The sequence below is a fragment of the Zalophus californianus genome, chromosome 6 (assembly GCF_009762305.2).
Source record: "Zalophus californianus isolate mZalCal1 chromosome 6, mZalCal1.pri.v2, whole genome shotgun sequence".
Taxonomy (NCBI): domain Eukaryota; kingdom Metazoa; phylum Chordata; class Mammalia; order Carnivora; family Otariidae; genus Zalophus; species Zalophus californianus.
In genome coordinates this window covers 141816160-141833976 of record NC_045600.1, presented here as the reverse complement: position 1 = coordinate 141833976, position 17817 = coordinate 141816160, and the positions used below count along the sequence as shown (strand labels likewise).

The window sequence follows — 17817 nt, the reverse complement described above, 5'->3', positions numbered from 1 at the left end:
AGTCCCACGTCGGGCTCCCTGCTCAGCGGGGAGTCTGCTCCCCCCCCCGACCCTCTTCCCTCTCGTGCTCTCTATCTCTCATTCTCTCTCTCTCAAATAGATAAAATCTTAAAAAAAAATAAAAAAAAATTCAGTTAAAATGTTGCAACGCATAATTGGATTGACTGTGTGTCATCTACTGCAACGTTATAATAGAAGTGAATTTTGCAGTGCCTGGGTGGCTCAGTCGGTTAAGCATCTGCCTTCAACTCAGGTCATGATCCATCCTGGGGTCCTGGGATTGAGCCCTGCATCAGGCTCCCCGCCAAGCAGGGAGCCTGCTTCTCCCTCTGCCTGCCACTCCCCCTGTTTGTGCACTCGCTCTCTCGCTCTCTCTGACAAAGACATCTTAAAAAAAAAAAAAGTGAATTTCAGGCATTCCCACTTAGAACTTTCATTATTATTTCATCTTGAGGGATTTCCAAGGAGGCAGCTTCCAAAAGCCACCCTGCTTGCCTGGTTCAGAAACTTCGAAGCCGTGATTGTGAGTCTGAGTTTATTTTATTTAAAAATAAAAGCCCCCGGAGCTTTGCTCATGCCGAGTACCATGGCAGACAAAAAGGTAAATCAAAACACTCTCGAGCAAGGTAACGGATGACTAGTTTCAAATCAAAATCCAAACCTTGTAAGGAGTACATACTGCGTTTGGTTCCCTGGGAAGCTTCTCCATGTGAGTCAGCTCATGCTAACTCCCTGCTCTAGTCTTCCCTTGAGAACTAACTGCAGGAACCACCGAGAGTCGTGGTCTTGCAGGTCCTATTGCTTCAGGGATTATAAAATCTGGAAGAAAGATCTACAGTCTCCAGATCAGTCTTCCCATTACTTTGCTAGGGAAAATACACATGAGATGAAATTGTATGGATATTCTATTTCAATCTCCTTGTTCCATTCCAAAGAAGGATGATGGCAAGTTTCCAAAAGGGAATCTGGTTATTTCCAAAGTCTTTTTATAATGCATAGCCACGCTGGTTTTAGTATGATGAATTTCCACCCAAGTAGAACCGTTCTCATTCAGAAGAGTGAAATGATTTAAAATAATACATATCAGATTTATTTCCTGGCCTTACAAAAAAAAAAATCCTGAACTCAAATTTCTGGGATAGCTTTTTGAAAACTATCCCCCAAAATAGGCTCTTTGAAGTCTCCTCAGTGGCAGCAAATTGACATCCTTTGAAGGGAATCTGTTTTCAGAGAGCAGATATTGGGCAGAGCCAAGTCTCATGGATAAGAGAAGTGATCAATCGGGCTAGATAACAAACAAGCTCGTTCTTTTTTTTTTTTTTAAAGATTTTATTTATTTATTTGAGAGACAGAGAGAATGAGAGAGAAAGCACATGAGATGGGGGGAGAGTCAGAGGGAGAAGCAGACCCCCTGCTGAGCAGGGAGCCCGATGCGGGACTCGATCCAGGGACTCCAGGATCATGACCTGAGCCGAAGGCAGTCGCCCAACCAACTGAGCCACCCAGGCGCCCAAACAAGCTCGTTCTGTCAGTGTTTATTAAGCCTTGCTTATGTGCAGGACACTACTCTGTGCCGGAAATACGCTGATAGGGGGCCTTCTAAGGTGGTTTGAAGATAATTCTTACAGGAAAACTCAGTGTCTTCAATAATGGTAACAACATGTAAAGCCCACAGCCCATCAGAATGACTGCTTTTGACAGATAACACTTATTTGAATAAGTTCTTTGGTGTTCATTAAAAAAACTCATTACATAATCATATTTTATAAATCTAATTATATGAAATTGTCATGTGTCGACAGTGCTTTGTTTTATAATTGGTGGGTTTCTGGAAAGTTCTGGGGAAATATTTTCAAGTCAAATGCACAAAGGAAACTTTTTTTTTTTCAAAGCCTGTTGTGGGGCTTGAACTCACAAGCGTGAGATTGAGACCTGAGCTGACATTAAGAGCCGGATGTTTAACCAACAGAGCCAGCCACCCAGATGCCCCAAAAGAAACTATTTTAAGAGGGAGAAAGTGTATTCCACTGATTTCCAAGCACCATTTGCTGTGGGTGTCAGAGTGCCCCCAGGAACTGTGCTCTGCTCTCGCAGAGACACCCCAAATCTTCAAAAACCTGTGAACCTGCACATGGCCTCCCCCGTAGGAACAAAGGGGTTTGTCAGAGGCCGGTGACAGGCAGGTCCTCCAACTGGGAGTCTTCTTGATCGATGCTGTGGTTCGTAGTTATTGCTCTGGACATATTTACAAATTATAGACAAGGCTTACATTAGCCTGTTTGTGATCTCCTAGACCCAGTCTTACATTTTAGGACACGGTGGAAGCTGTAAGGCTCTATAAACGGCTCTTCTGGGAATCTGGAGTAATTCTATTATGCAAAAAGTCTGTTTAGGTTGAATCTTGAAATTGCTGGTTTGGGAGCTCAAAATGGCTATCTCATATGGTTGAACCTAGTATGTTGAGAGGAAGAGTACGTTATGGTTTAGAAAGCCAGCCTCCAGCGTGGACCTTTTCTCCTTTCCCCCCCCCTCCAAATGACACGATCAAGTGCTTTTCTCTCCAGTAACTCCATGTAAATCTTAAGGAACGTGGAGAAATTTCCGCAATTCCCGGGCCCCAGTCCTCCCATAGGGAGGACCATGGAAGACCTTTAAAACTGTATGTAATTCATAAATCCCTGTCTAGTTGCCCAGCGCCATGGGGCAGAAGCTTCTGTCCCCAGAGGAGGGTCTCGGGGACAGGACTGTCCCCCTCAGCATACCAAGCTGTGGAAATTAAGGCACAGGATCATCGTGGAGACGTACTGTGATGGAGATCCAGTCAAATTCAGAACTAGTCTCTGAATTCTCTCCACAGGAGCTCCCATTTCAACAGCGTGGAGAAAAAAGCCCTGAGGAGTATTTCATTAGCCAAGTGAGTATTTAGAGAGAGAAACAAAAATAACATCTATTGGACCGGGTCTAAATTCTTTCTCTCCATCTCGTGTGGGTGTCATGGTATAGAATCAAGGACCGTACAAACCATTTTTGAATGGATTCTGCGGTGTTCTTAGACTTGGTGCTTTAAAGACATTCCTACTACACTTCGAGCCTCTATCACATGGGACCTCTGATGCGCACTAAAATGTGAGCTGTTGTTGAATCGCCTCCCACATTCAGCACACTCGTAGGGTTTCTCTCCGGTGTGGATTCTCCAGTGGATGATGAGACTGGAGCTCTGACTGAAGCTTTTCCCACACTCCCTGCATTCATAGGGTCTGTCTCCAGTGTGAATTCACTGGTGGGTAATGAGGTTTGAGCGGTCACTGAACTCTTCCCACACTCGAGACATGCATGGGGTTTCTCTCCTGTGTGGATCCTCCGATGGCTGGTGAGCGTAGAACTCTTGCTGAACCTTTTCCCGCACTCGGGGCACTGGTAGGGTTTTTTGCCCGCGTGTTTGCCGGTGCGCACTGAAGTGCAAGCTATTGGTGAACCTTTTCCCACACTCCCTGCACTTATGGGGTTTCTCCCCTGTGTGGACTCTCTGGTGCATAGTAAGGCTGGAGCTCTGGCTGAAGCTTTTCCAGCACTCCCCACATTTATAGGGCTTCTGTCCAGTGTGGACTCTCTGATGTGCTGTGAGGTTAGAAGGATCACTGAAGCCCTTCCCATATTCGGGGCATTTGTAGGGCCTTTCCCTGGTGGGGATTCTCTGGTGGCAAACCAGATGTGAGCTTCGGCCAAAGCTTCTCCCACAACGGCCACACTTAGAAGGTGTCTTTTCCCCAGTGTGGGCTAATCTGTGCACAGCAAAGCATGAGCCCTGGCTGCCATGTTGTTTTCCACATGCACAGCAGAGATGGGACTTTCCTCCTATGTAGTTTCCCTGAGGGCCTATCAATTTACCTACGTCTCCTTCTGGAGGGGAGCGTGCTTCTTGTCCATCTTCTAAGGGTACTTCCCACTGCCTCTCCGCCCCATGTTTGCCTTCCCAGTCTGTCCTCCAATCAAGAGCCGGGGAAGCAGCCGCTTTGGGTCTCTCTAATAGCGCCCCCCAGAGCTCTGCTTCCTCTGACATGTCCTGGCTTGAATTCTCCTTGTCCTGTGTCCTTGTTTCAAGATCTGAAAGAATGAGATGAAACTGCAAATGTGACCTGCTTTCTGAGCTCAGAAGAACGCAAACAACGTGAAAGAGTCCCCTCCTGGACGCTGAGAAACAATTTCTTGATGACGACAGATAGAACACAGTCAGCTTTCCATTAACCAGGAACCAAGAATTGGACTATGGCTGAACCCTGGTTAAGACAGCAGACTTGCAGATCTCCTTCCCTCCCCCAGCTTCTAAACAAGAAGGTCGTGTGGAAGAAGGCTGAAGAAAGGGAAGGTCCAGTGGGCAAGGTCCAGACCCATTTCTTCCTCTCCCCACTCCTCAGAGGCTCTGCCCCCGAGCTTGGCTCCTCTCCTCCCACCCACCTGTGGGCTGGCAATCAGTACTAAAAAGCTACCTTTTTCTTCTTGATACTGCCTTCCAGGTAGAGGGACAAGCCTGAGAACACTTCTGGCCTCTCTCCATCCCCTCGCTCCTCAAGCAGGAGGGAGGACTTCGACTAACAAGGAGCTGGGCACACGTGGCTCAGAAGACCAGCAGTGACAGTTCTGTGCCGGCAGGGCAAGGCTGTGGTCGTCTGGGGCTGCCCTGCGTCTCAATGTGGGGTTCAGCGTGAGGAAGCCCACTGTGGCTACACATCAAGCCACATTGTCCAATGGCTCTCGCAGTTAGAAAGCTGCCATTTTGATCTCAATGTCTTACTCTTACGGTTCTTGGTTGGTCTAGAATCTGGGGGAAGAACAGTACTGTTTATTGGATCCCCTAAAATTCCAGCAGAATGACCGAGCGTCACCAAGGAGGGAAGCTCATCTTAACCATGAGAAATTCACCCCTCCAATAATCTAAGGTTGAGTATTGTTTAATTTGGAGTTGCCAAGGCTCACTTTTTCTATTAACCTACTTAAGCGACAGTTAATTATAGTTAAAAGTCAGATAGAAATTTAAGTGGGAGGGGCACGAGGCTGGCTCGGTCAGTAGAGTGTGTAACTCTTGATCTTAGTCATGAGTTCGAGACCCACACTGCAGGTAGAGTATACTTGAAAAAATAAAGGGGGCATTTTTTAAAAAGAAATTTAAGAGGGACATCATAAACACTAATAATCTGTTTACATCTATGAGCCAAGGTAACGAAGGGAGGCAGGCTTTCCTGGTGCCACCTCCTTTACTGTTCTTCTCCCACCGCCTGTGGTTTCAGCACCTCAGAGTAATAAGCCGGGAAGGCCCAGGGAGTGGGTGCTCTCCCAGCCTGGTGCTGCCTTGTCCGCGTTCAGAATTCTGGGTCTGACTTCTCGGTTGGCGCCATACTAGCTTTCACTCATTTCCCACCTGAACAGGAAGTTTCCCAAAAGTCCCAGAGATCGTCATTCCAAAGCTCTTCACTTCTCTCCAACCTCGAGACCCCATCTGGCTGGGGAACCAGAAGTCCTGCTCAAGGAAAAGCAAGAAGGGACATGGAGTTCCTACATAGTCTGCTTTCTGTTCTCCTTTCGGGAAGTGGTAGCTGAGATGAGCACAGAAGCACCTCCCAGAAAGTCTAGTTTTCAGAAGAAAACGTGTAGTTAATGACTCAGGAAATATGCCCCCTTAAGTGAAGAGTGCAGGGCAAGGTTTTCCTCTATGTTAACAATAATTACAATGCTCACGATAATGAAAACAAGCATTTCCTGAGTGCTAGCCACGGGCCAGGATCCCCGAAACCACCCAGTGAGGCAAATACTGTCATTATGTCCATCTTACAGATGAGAAGGCGGAGGCTTAGGGTGTGTAACCAGTTTGCGCAAGAACAGACAAGTCTTAAGTTGGCAGGCTGCTGTCTATAATCTGCGCAGAGTTCACACGGATGGGGTACTTTAGCTGGAAATGAACAACTGGAACTGGAAGTCACTCCAACCTCTCTTTCCTCCTACAACTGTCACTAAATATTGTTTCTATAATGCCATTACTAAGAGCAGACAGGGAGAGCCCTTTGCTGTAGAGCAGGGCAAGACCCTCCCAGGAGTCTTTGTGAGTGAGCCCGTGGGACGGCTTCAGCGGAGGGCTGATTCTAGTGGTATCTGTGTTCCGTAAAGGACTCAACAATTTTCCTCCAGACGAGGCCACACCAGAGGGCCAGACAATAAGCGTCTCTCCTGCTTCACAGTCCCTAATGCTTTCCTGCGAGACTTGCCCTCTCCCACTGCTCTGGGGGGCACTGGGGGTGGGGCGCTTACCACCGGAACTCCCCCCGAAAGCCGGGGGGCCGAGGCTCCCGGGCTCCTCTTGGGGCTCAGCCACCAGTTCGCTACCATCTCCTGTCACAGCTGCCAGCACAGCCTCTGGTTCTCTTCGGAGTCCCCTCTGTCCCGCAGAAGGCCTCCTGCCACCTCTAAGGCATCAAAGGTGCCGGCAAGGGTCCAGGGGCCCATCAGGGCGTCCATCTCCTGGTAGAAGGGGCAGGTGCCCGGCGCCCGGCTGCTCCTGGCTCTGCGGTAGTGGGTCTGGAGGTTTCTGAAGCAGTCGCAACACTGTTCCAGGGTCCGCGGGAAGCTGCTCTCGCGCAGCCGATCAGCCACCAGCCGGTACACCTGGCGGCTCGGTGGCAGGTGCGCAATTTCTCACGGATCCAGAACTCACTGAGAATTCCCCCCAAAAATCTTAGTTTCCTCAAAGCCCTAGTGCACCGCTGCCGCCTTCTCATCCTCCAGGCCCTGCCACTCCAGCTCCTCCCAGGTCTTGGCTTTTCTTGGGACGGGCAAGTGGCCAGGCTGGACTCTTCCCCCACCTGCTGCGGAGTCCCTGGCGCTCTCCGCCTCTCTGGGGCGCTGAAGATCTGGGTTCTGTGGGGTTTTCTCCTGCTCCCTGCAGGAGCTGGCACTGGGTCGGTGGGTGGGCAAGTCGATTTGCAGGGAGACAAAGAGAAGACACAATGGTTTGCTACATCTAATCCCAACCACTTTATACGCCAGGGAGGGGAGATACAATTAATTTTTTTTTAAAGTCTAAGGGGATTCTTGGGAAGCCTCAGTGAAAGTAATATTAAGGACTGTGAGGGAAAAAGTCCAGGCCCAAATCTAGAACTATCTGTACACGTTCATCTGTCCTGTAACAAATAAAATTCAGGTTCCCACCAGAGGCTTTACTGACCGTCTTCCTAAGACAAGCTTTAATAGAGTATCCTCTCTGGGCTCTAGAAACTCGTCCTTGATAGCACTGACTTTGGTATTAGATTTACTGGTCGGCGTTCAAGCAGGATTGAGGGACTTTAAAAAAATTTGACCCAAAAAGATCTGGAGGAGTGACTACTCTGGAAACTCCACAGCCAACTTCTACTGGACGGGAAAACGGCAGTCTTACCCATCGAGGCCCCATTTGCAGATTTCTCCCAACTTCTTTCCACGTGTTTCCTCCCCCCAGGTTCTGGCTGCCTCCGTGCCTCCTGGGAGATATACATAGCCACATCACCGAATGTCGTCAACTCCTGAGGAAACATAACACCCTATTCAAAATATGCTGCCTTCATCAGAGTCCAGGTGACAAAAAAGACTCAGAAGAAACTGAAACGTGAGATTCCTTTGACTTTTAAATGCAGTGTGGGCCAGGATGCCTGGGTGGCTCAGTCAGTTAAGCATCCTACTCTAGATTTCGGCTCAGGTCATGACCTCGGGGGCGTGAGATTGAGCCCCACTCAGGCTCTGGGCTCAGCAGGGAGTCTGCTTGGGATTCTCTCTCTCCTTCTCCCTCTGCTCCTCTCCCCACTTGCTCACGCTCTCTCTCAAAATAAATCAATCTTCAAAAAATGCAGTAGGGGGCAGGGGAAGGGAAGAGAGGGAGAGGAAGCAAGGCAAGAAAGAAGCTAACATTTACTGAACACCTATGCACTGTGCTGGGAACTTTTCACACTTGCTCAAAGTTCTACAGTCAGTATGTGGCAGAGCTGGGATTTGAACTCAGGGCTGTCTGACTCTGAAGCTATTGTGCCCCGCTACCCCGCACCCACACCCACACCCACACACGCAGTCCCGCACTGTTCTACAGGGGCAAGATTCAGATACAGAAAGAAGGAAATAATCATTCCTTTTAAGACAAACAAGAAAATCAACATAATGTTACGATCTCAGGGTCAAGGAAAAGAATGACTTTAGTGCAATTCCTCCCTACCAGCTGTGGTGCCGCCTTACAGCAAGAGGGAGGTTTGGGCAACATTTTTCTGGTGGATGAAATTGTGAAGCCTAATCTGTAAAGTTACTGGGCCTCCCTGCTGGCTAAAATTGCCTTGGCATTTCTGATAAGAGAGTTGGATGCAAAAGGCCCCCACTCGAGTAGTAAAAGGTGTCCTGAGTAAGAGAAAAATCTGGCTCACCTGGGAGGGGCCCATCATCCCCTGGTCACCACCGCTTTCCTCCACGGAAAGACCCAGAGCCGGAGGATCAGGCAGGGCTGTGGGAAGGGAAAGGAGCTGTTAGAAGACAATGTTTCTTGACTCCTCTTGAGGACTAGCCCAACTTAGTTCTGAAACAGAAGAGTCTTCCCCCTTCTCTTTGTGTCCGCTTTGGCCCTCCAAAGACGGTTGGTGAAAAACCAAAATGACACATTTCTAAGAGGAGAGTTCCAGATTTTCCCCTTCCGTATCCATCCAGGTTACTGACTGTCCCAGTTTTATGATTTTCTTCTTCAGTTTTGATAACACATTTGCATCATCTGAATTAGTCTGGGGACACTTGTCCCTGTTCTGAGAATTACTGCACTTTGGTTTAACCCTACCTTATGCTTTTCCCACCAATCAGGCCTGAAATCTGTGCCCACCCCTAACCTACTGGGACCAGTAACCTCTCACTCATAAAGAAAGGTGCCCCAGGCTCCCCGATGTAATTTTACAAAACACGCCAACCAAGGCCTTTCTTCCCTTTGGAGGTGCTACTGAGGATCCCTCAGGTTCATGTGGTCAGCCACATTTCACATGCCCCATCCTCCAAGTGGAAAGAAATCCCACTTTCTGCACTCAGAGGGGACTTTCACACCCTCTCCACAGAAGGGTCCCTCCTTCCTCCCCAAACTGCGGCTGCTTACCGCTCTTGTGGAAGGATCAGAGTTCCACCATGGGGCTGTGAGTCAACGGCTCTGGTTCTGGCTGTGAGTTCTTCACCATCGCCGGTAACAGACACGTGGGTCCTGTCCGTGCTTGCTTCAGACGGCTCCTCAGGGAACCCAGTGCTGATCCTGGAGCTTCCTTCTCCTCTGAGTATACCTCCTGCCCCCGTTCAAGGACTAGAAGTTGTCAAAATCCGGTGGGTAATAAAACTTAACCATCCCAAGATGCAAAGAAGCAAAGGAGGAAATCAGCCTCATGCAAGTCACTGCAGGGCAGTTAGGAGCGTGGGTGTGTGGAAGACTAACAGGTAAGGTCTAGAACCCAGGCTCACTGCAATCTGCCCACCAGCTCTCCTGGGGCTGTTCCTGTCAATCCCTAGGCAAAACTCAGCCAACCAAAAACACAGCTATTTTTCAGTAGGATGCAAAGGTTCAAGATTGTCAGTAAAGACCAATGAAGCCCCTTGCTTCAAGCTGGCTAATGAATGAGAGCTATTCTCCAAAACAACAACAACAACAACACAAAGAGCTTTTATGTTCTTCTGGGTGCTCCTCCTCAACCAGAGTGGTGGTCAAGCCATTTTAAGCAATTCTCTTACTTAATGGCAGGGACCAACGTTCAGAACAACCAATGCTATGCATTCCCTGAAGTGTCAGTCTGAGCTTGGAAAGGAAGTTGTGGCTACCAGGCCCAGGGAATAAGCAAATGCCACAGGACACAAAGAGCGAAGTACTACACATCACCCATCTGGCTGGCAAACCAAGGGGGCTCTGCCTCTCCCACTCCCCTCTTTTAACTACTCAGAACAAGGTGCCCGGTTCTCACCTGGAGCCCCCATCTTCCAGGTTCTTTCTGCAAGTCTTCCACCAGAGCCACGGCCTCCTTCCCACTCTCTGGATGCTTCTATCTAACCCAGATCTGGATCTCCTGAGGAAGGACAGTCAGGAACTGTTCCAGCACGAGCAACTCCAGGATCTGCTCTTTTGTACACTTCTCTGGTCTCAGCCACTGATGACAGAGCTTCCGGAGTTGGATGAGGGCCTCCTGGGGTCTGGATGTTTCTTGATAGCAGAAATGCCAGAAACGCTGGCAGGAGGTCTCTGGTCCAGGGTCACTCCCTTGAAGGGAAATTTCCTGCTCCCAGTGGGAATCCTCTTCCAGCTTCACGATTCAAAGTTCTTCTTGCACTTGAGGAGTCTGAATTTGTTGGTCTACAGCTACAGCCATTGTTCAGCTCAGAGAAGAACCTTGCAACTGGGCTCTGAAGCTCAAACCTCTTCCTTGACCACACTGGGAAGCTACCTTGAGATAGGAGTCACTAAGTAGAACTTGAAATTCTAGAGCCAGAGATACATTAGAGTGAACGCTAGTGACAATCACAAATGTTAGCCCAGCAGGACTGAGGTGAAGAAAAGAACTCTCCTGTTCTCCCCTTCCCAAGTCCTGGTGCCCATGGAGTCTGGCCCTCTATCACTGGGGAGGCAGCTCCAGAAGTTTGAGAGGAGGGTCAAGGGCTGGTGATCTGGTTGGAAAGTAGGGGAGCTTGAAGGTCTGTTTGCATAGCGATTTACTTGAGGCTGAGAAAAATGTCAATTATCCATACTGACCAATGAGGATGGGCTGGAGGAGATAATGGGGACAATAAACCGCCCACCTTCCCAAGCCACTGGTCTTCAGGAGTGAATGCGCAGGACAAGTACAAGACGGCGCGTAAGGCAGCAGCACCTTGGAGAGCAGCACCCGGCTGGAGCGGGCTCTAAGCTTCAGCGATTCACAGGGTCTCCACGGCCCACATCTCTAGCTGGGCTCTCGGCACTGGGCACCCCAAGTCTCAGTCCTGGAATAACTCTCCCAAACAGGGAGATTTAGCCTGGCTAAGGTTACAGGCTTTAAGAGCAGGGATAATAAACACAGACTCATATAGGATGTTAGAGCTGGCAGGAAAGTTAGAGATACTTCGGCTGGGCAATCATGGCTCAGAGACCCCCCCCGCCCAGGGTCTTGCCCAAAGTCACATAGCTGGTGTAGGGCGGAAAATAAGCAGCGGCTCCGCCCCTTGACCGTGGACTTGAGGCACTGGCCCGCAGAGCGTGACTTACCCTGGAAGACTACTCTGCTCCGCGGGAGACCTTCTCTGGAACCTCATTGGGTAAATGCGGGCCCTGGGGACGGGGTCGCCTCGGCGCCCACGGGGCCAGGGTCGTCTCCGCCGGGTCCGGTGGGCGGCACGAAGGAGGGCGGTGCCAGCGCGAGGGGCGCATCCTGCCCGGGGGCCGCTGGGCCCGAAGCGGCGAGACCGAGGGTTTCCGTCGGGCCACGCCCCCCGACCCTTCGACGAGGGCGGCCAGTACCCTGGCTGAGAGTTGCGTGGGCCCGCCGAGGCCCTGCGCGTACGGGTACCCGGGGCCCCCGGCACCTTCTCCGCGGCCACGCCACGTGCCCACACGACCCCCGAACCCCGAGCCCAGACCCGTGGTCCGGGCATTCGGACAGCCACTAAACACCGGAAGCGGAAACGCGAGCCCCAGAAGGACTCGGTTTTGCCGGACTCCATTTCCCATAGGCCTCCGCCTGTGCCCGCAGATTGACAGCAGCGTTAGCCAATAAACTGTGGGGACGGCCTAGGCGGCTATGTGTTTCCGACGAATCATTAATGACGGGTAGGACCTCACTGCACGCTGGATTTGGGGGTTCAGAGCCACAACTTGAACGGACCCAGCTGGGGGTCGTGTGTTTGCACTCCTTTCCCTCACTCCCGGGGGCACTGAGGGGAAGGAGGGCCCTTGCGGGCAGGAGGTCTGCGAGCATGAAGCTGAGACTCCAATTCAATTTTTTGCCACTTAAGAAAGTACTTTTCCGGCATGGTTGTCCACTGTGGTAATGCTTTACACACACACACACACACACACACACACACACACCACATGGTTGTCCACTGTGGTAATGCTTTACACACACACACACACCACACACATGGTTGTCTACTGTGGTAATGCTTTACACACACACATACCCCACACATGGTTGTCTACTGTGGTAATGCTTTACACACACACATACACACGCTGTCCACTGTGGTAATGCTTTACACACACACACACACCACACATAGTTGTCCACTGTGGTGATGCTTTACACACACACACACACACACACACACCACACACATGGTTGTCCACTGTGGTAATGCTTTACACACACACACACACACACACACACCACACACATGGTTGTCCACTGTGGTAATGCTTTACACACACACACACACACCACACATGGTTGTCCACTGTGGTAATACTTTACACACACACACACACACACACACACACACACACACACACACACACCACACATGGTTGTCCACTGTGGTAATGCTTTACACACACACACACCACACACATGGTTGTCCACTGTGGTAATGCTTTACACACACACACACACCACACACATGGTTGTCCACTGTGGTAATGCTTTACACACACACACACACCCCACACACATGGTTGTCTACTGTGGTAATGCTTTACACACACATACACAAGGTTGTCCACTGTGGTAATGCTTCACACACACACACCCCACATAGTTGTCCACTGTGGTAATGCTTTACACACACACACACACACCACACACGGTTGTCCACTGTGGTAATGCTTTACACACACACACCACACACATGGTTGTCTACTGTGGTAATGCTTTACACACACACATACACACGGCTGTCCACTGTGGTAATGCTTTACACATACACACACCACACACATGGTTGTCCACTGTGGTAATGCTTTACACACACACACACACCCCACACACATGGTTGTCTACTGTGGTAATGCTTTACACACACACATACCCCACACACATGATTGTCTACTGTGGTAATGCTTTACACACACACATACACATGGCTGTCCACTGTGGTAATGCTTTACACACACACACACACCCCACACACATGGTTGTCTACTGTGGTAATGCTTTACACACACACACACCCCCCACACATGGTTGTCTACTGTGGTAATGCTTTACACACACACACACGGCTGTCCACTGTGGTAATGCTTTACACACACACACACACCACACATAGTTGTCCACTGTGGTAATGCTTTACACACACACACACACACCACACACATGGTTGTCTACTGTGGTAATGCTTTACACACACACACACCCCACACACATGGTTGTCTACTGTGGTAATGCTTTACACACACACACACCCCACACACATGGTTGTCCACTGTGGTAATGCTTTAGACACACACACACATACACACGGCTGTCCACTGTGGTAATGCTTTACACACACACACACACACACACACACACACCACACATCACCACCCTCACTTCCTGCTTGCACAGTCCTGGGAGATTCAAGATGGATACTATTGACAAGATGAATACTATTGACACTTATTCATTCAAGAATCAGTCTTGGAGCATCGACTTTAGCCCAAGCGAAACCCTCCTTCCTCCTCTAAGGAATGCAGTCCAGCAGAGGATGCATTTTTATTTTCTTTATTTATTTTTAGTAATCTCTACGCCCAACATAGAGCTGAAACTCACGACCACGAGATCAAGAGTCGCATGCTCCACCGGCTAAGCGGGCCAGGAGCCCCTAGAGGATGCATTTTTAGAATGCTGCGCTGAACAACCCACGTATCTCCAATGCAGTGTGGTAAGTGCTAAAAGGTGCCTTCAAAGTGAAGGGCTGGAAAGAAAGAACTGGAGAGCAACTGGGAGAACCCAAGAGGTAAGAAGGTGCAGCCACAGGGGAAGGGGGCAGGAAACTGTACTTGACTGAGCACCTACCTTGCATATTTCATCTGGTTTGGATCTGACAAGGAATCCTGCGTAGTAGCTCTCACTCCTTATTTAACAGATGAAAGATCCAAAATTCAACTGGAGGTGGGTGAAGCTGTGATTCTTCCCACAGAAGGGGCAGCCTGAGGAGGGCAGGGAGGGGCAAGGGAAGAACAGGATGACAAGAGGGGCTTTCCAGAAAGTCCTAAGTCCAGTTGTGAGTCTGGGCCAGGAGGAGCCTTTGGGTTCCCACCAAGTCACCAGAGCAGTTTGGTTTTACATATTTTCTGCTGTTAAAAAAAAAAAAAGGAAGAAAGAAAGTTGAAAATTACTGATCCAACTCCACAACTATTACCTTAACTCAGGGAGCTCCTGAGCAAGTGGAACTTTCACTGGAAGCAAAATCAAGCATGGAGAGGGTAGCCCCAAACACAGGTCATATCACCTTCACCATCAACACCACACCCAGTACTTCAAGGGAGAAGACATGCGTGCACATCCTCAAGCTGTGAGCCACGCTCCTCAGAGAATGGGACTAAAGGACCCCCAAAAGTCTACTTAGATGACATACTTTCCCACTTGTGGCCTCCTGGTCCCTCGGAGGACAGTTGTCCTAGGAAACCAAGACAGGTCCACTTTTTGGTGAAAGCAGGCTCCATCTGGGTCAGAGTTATCAATATTACCTCGGAGAATAGGACTTCAATGTTCACTGCCACACAGAGTGACTTACCTCTTCCCGGCAGCCTTCTGGAATGAGAACAGCAAGTGTTGCCATCAGTTTTGCAGATGTGGAAAATGAGGCCTCCAGAAGTGATGTGCCCTCCTCAGACTGCTAGTCAGTGGCACCAGTGTGTCCAGAACCGGGTCGGCCAGGCCTCTCTGGCTCCCAGCACTCCATCTACTGCACCATACATGTCAGGGCAGGAGCGGTAGGGAGACACACAGGAGCTAATAACTCTGAGGGGCAGCACCCTTTGAAACAGCTGGGAGAGGCAAGTAAAAGTCAGTAGGTCAGTTTCAGCAAGTTTGGTTTCTAGATTATTGGGAGGTATTTAGAAAAACATTGCACAAGAGGTGTTTATAAGCAGTGCCTGAGGAGACGAGGATTTCCAGATGAAGGAGTTAAGCTTGTCCTCTAGGAATTCAGGGGACTACAGCCACATGTAATGAGTGGAGACTAATGTTCCCTAGGCCCACTGGATCATCCATTTAACTCCAAGTTAACCAGTACTACTAACTTATGTGCACAAGGAGACAAGGGGACATCGTCAGCAGGGAAACCTGGAAGAAGGAGTTAACAAGGGAATCTTGGGCACTGAGCAGATGGCCCTGGGGGGCGCAGAAGATAAGCGGGATTTGAAGCACAGTGTCTGTCCCCTGAGGGGGTTCATGGCTGGTGTCTGCCTGTCCCTCACATGACCCCTTCCTTTCGTTCTCTGCGGCTCAAGCACTAGCTGATCACAAAGCCACTCATTTCAGTCACTCAAGACCAGGAACAAGGGGTGCTCTGAAGCTGGCTTGCGATGGGAGAGCCCCTCCTATAAATTGACAGTTGGGGTTCTAGATTCTGTTGGTCTCTTGGAAATTTCGTTAACAGGAGCCTCCCACCCAGGATTCGGTCCTCTCTGGGTGTACTGAGGAAATCCAGGCTCTGCAACCAGAAAGGCTGGGGACCAGAACTCTGTGGCAAATTTGCCCAAAGGTACCACCACTGAGACCTGGCACGTGCCCTTCAAACACCCACAGTGTAAACAGCGGAGACGCTGTGCCTGCTAGGGCCTGGGAGGTGTGAGGGGCTCGGGCAGTGCTTCCTTGGAACCAGACTCCCCGCCCCACAACCGTTCTACAGCTGCCCCGGGCCTGGGAAGGGATGGAATGTTCTCCGAGTTGGGACACTGGGAAGAGCCAGCAGGAGCGGGGAGCCGCGGGCCGGTAGACCTCAGAGCCACAGTCGCTGCCCGTGCCGGAGAGGCAGGAGCTCAGGTGCACCAATGACTGGGTGGAAACCAAAGGGAAGTCACCACCCGCCCTCACTCTCCACCAGGCTAGGAAATCCTGTCTCAAAATCTGCCCGTTGTCCATGCCCTTCTCCTCCTTCCTCTGTGGCCTGGGGCTACTTTATCAAGTCAAGAGGGTGGGAAAAAGGAAGGCCCTGACTATTCTGTCCAGAAATTTGGGATAGCCTAACAGGGCCCAGCAGCAGGGAGGTTTGAAAACCTCCGGGGCGGACTGTGGAGGACTGTGAGGGCAAGCCCACCACTGGGCCCCCGCAGGGCTCCCTGTGATGAGACAGGACTCCGACGCTGGGTATAAAGGGCTGGGAAGAGCTGGTCACATGGTCACGTGCAAGGAAGGGCCAATGCCAGTTGTGGGTCTTCTTGATGCCGGCTCAGGAGAAGACTCGTAGGCCATCTGTCATTTGTATTTCGGCATTTTGTTGTTTTCTCCATTGTTCCCATAGGTATTTCTCAGGGCTTTGGCAGTGCAACAGGCCCTGGGCAAGGTCCTTACTGAACCTCTCCTCCCAGCCTCCGCTTCCTCAGTCCTGAAGTGGGGGTACGGACCTACCTCCCTTACCTCCCTGCCTCGTTGTCAGGATTAAGTGGGGCAGCGTGTCGAGCTTAGCACACAGCCTGTGCGTGGTTACCACTCCATATGTTGTCACTATAAGCTGCTGTGGCTTATCATAAACTATAAACACAACCCTGAGGGAAGTAAAATTCCATGAAAAAGAAGAAGTCTCATTATGACCTGCCTCAAATTGTAAAATCTCTAATAAAACTGAGGGTGTGTGGTTAGTGGTACAAGTGTCTAGAACCGGGTCTGTCCAGCTCCACCACTCCCTCCACGATGCCCAGCTTGAGAACAGGGGCAGGGGGCAGGGGGACAGAGTACTGCCTGGGAGGGGACCCGAGGAGGACTTCTGGGATGTGGCTAAGTTGTTTTTTGATCTGGGTGCTGGTTACACGGGTGTGTTCAGTTTGTAAAAGTGCAGTGAGCTTACACTTCCACACGCTTATCCGTGTGTTGTATTTCAAAAAAAAAAATTAAAACAAGGGGCGCTGTCTCAGGATATAGTCATATGAATGCACTGGGACCAAAGGGTGAGAGTAAGATAGTCTCCTAGCTCCAGTGCTTGCCCAGAGAGAAGAGAAACAGATTGCGTACTAGATGCGGCTGCAGTAAATAAGATGCCTAGTTTTCCACTGCCTTTTGGTATCTGTGATATTTCAAAAATATAAGTTGTTTCATTTGGATACTGGTTAGTTGGTTTGTTTTCTTAAATATTTTATTTTTTAAGATTTTATTTATTTGTCAGAGAGAGAGAGAGAGAGCACAAGCAGGGGGAGTAGCAGGCAGAGGGAGAAGCAGGCTTCCCGCGGAGCAGGGATCCCAATGCGGGACCCGATCCCAGGACTCTGGGATCATGACCTGAGCCACAGGCAGACGCCCAACACACTGAGCCACTCAGACATCCCAAATATTTTATTTTTGGGTGAAAGTAATCCCTACACCCAACATGGGGCTTGAACTTACAACCTCAAGATCAAGAGTCGCGTGCTCTAGCGACTGAGCCAGCCAGGCGGTCTGGTTAGTTGGTTCTTATAAATGTCTTCAGCTGTGACTTCATCCACCAATACCAATAAATCGTAACTTAGGTAAGAGGCACTGAGGTTAAAACTAACTTACATTTAACATCTTACCAAAGGGAAGTGTGGGACTGAGTCCGTTTTCCAGCTCAGAGTTTTGGGCTCTCCCTGCCTCTTGCAGTTCTGTCTTTCCCCATGAAGAGAACTCAACTGGCAAAAACTGAGTGAGTTCCTGTCACTCACCAGGCCCT

At 50.0% G+C, this 17817-nt stretch overlaps 1 long non-coding RNA gene across 2 annotated transcripts; it reads right to left on the bottom strand.

Annotated features, from left to right (window-relative positions):
* Positions 1-6414: 6414 nt before the first annotated feature.
* On the bottom strand, positions 6415-11642 carry LOC113910083. 2 transcript variants are annotated; one of them, XR_004820130.1, is made up of 5 exons: positions 9984-11134; positions 9137-9334; positions 8430-8506; positions 7424-7547; positions 6415-6943 (listed from the first exon to the last, which is right to left on the bottom strand). It is a non-coding gene; the product is annotated as an uncharacterized LOC113910083 (long non-coding RNA). The 2 variants fall into 2 exon arrangements; XR_004820131.1 differs by lacking the exons at positions 9137-9334; positions 9984-11134 and adding an exon at positions 11258-11642.
* Between the last annotated feature and the right edge of the window lie 6175 nt (positions 11643-17817).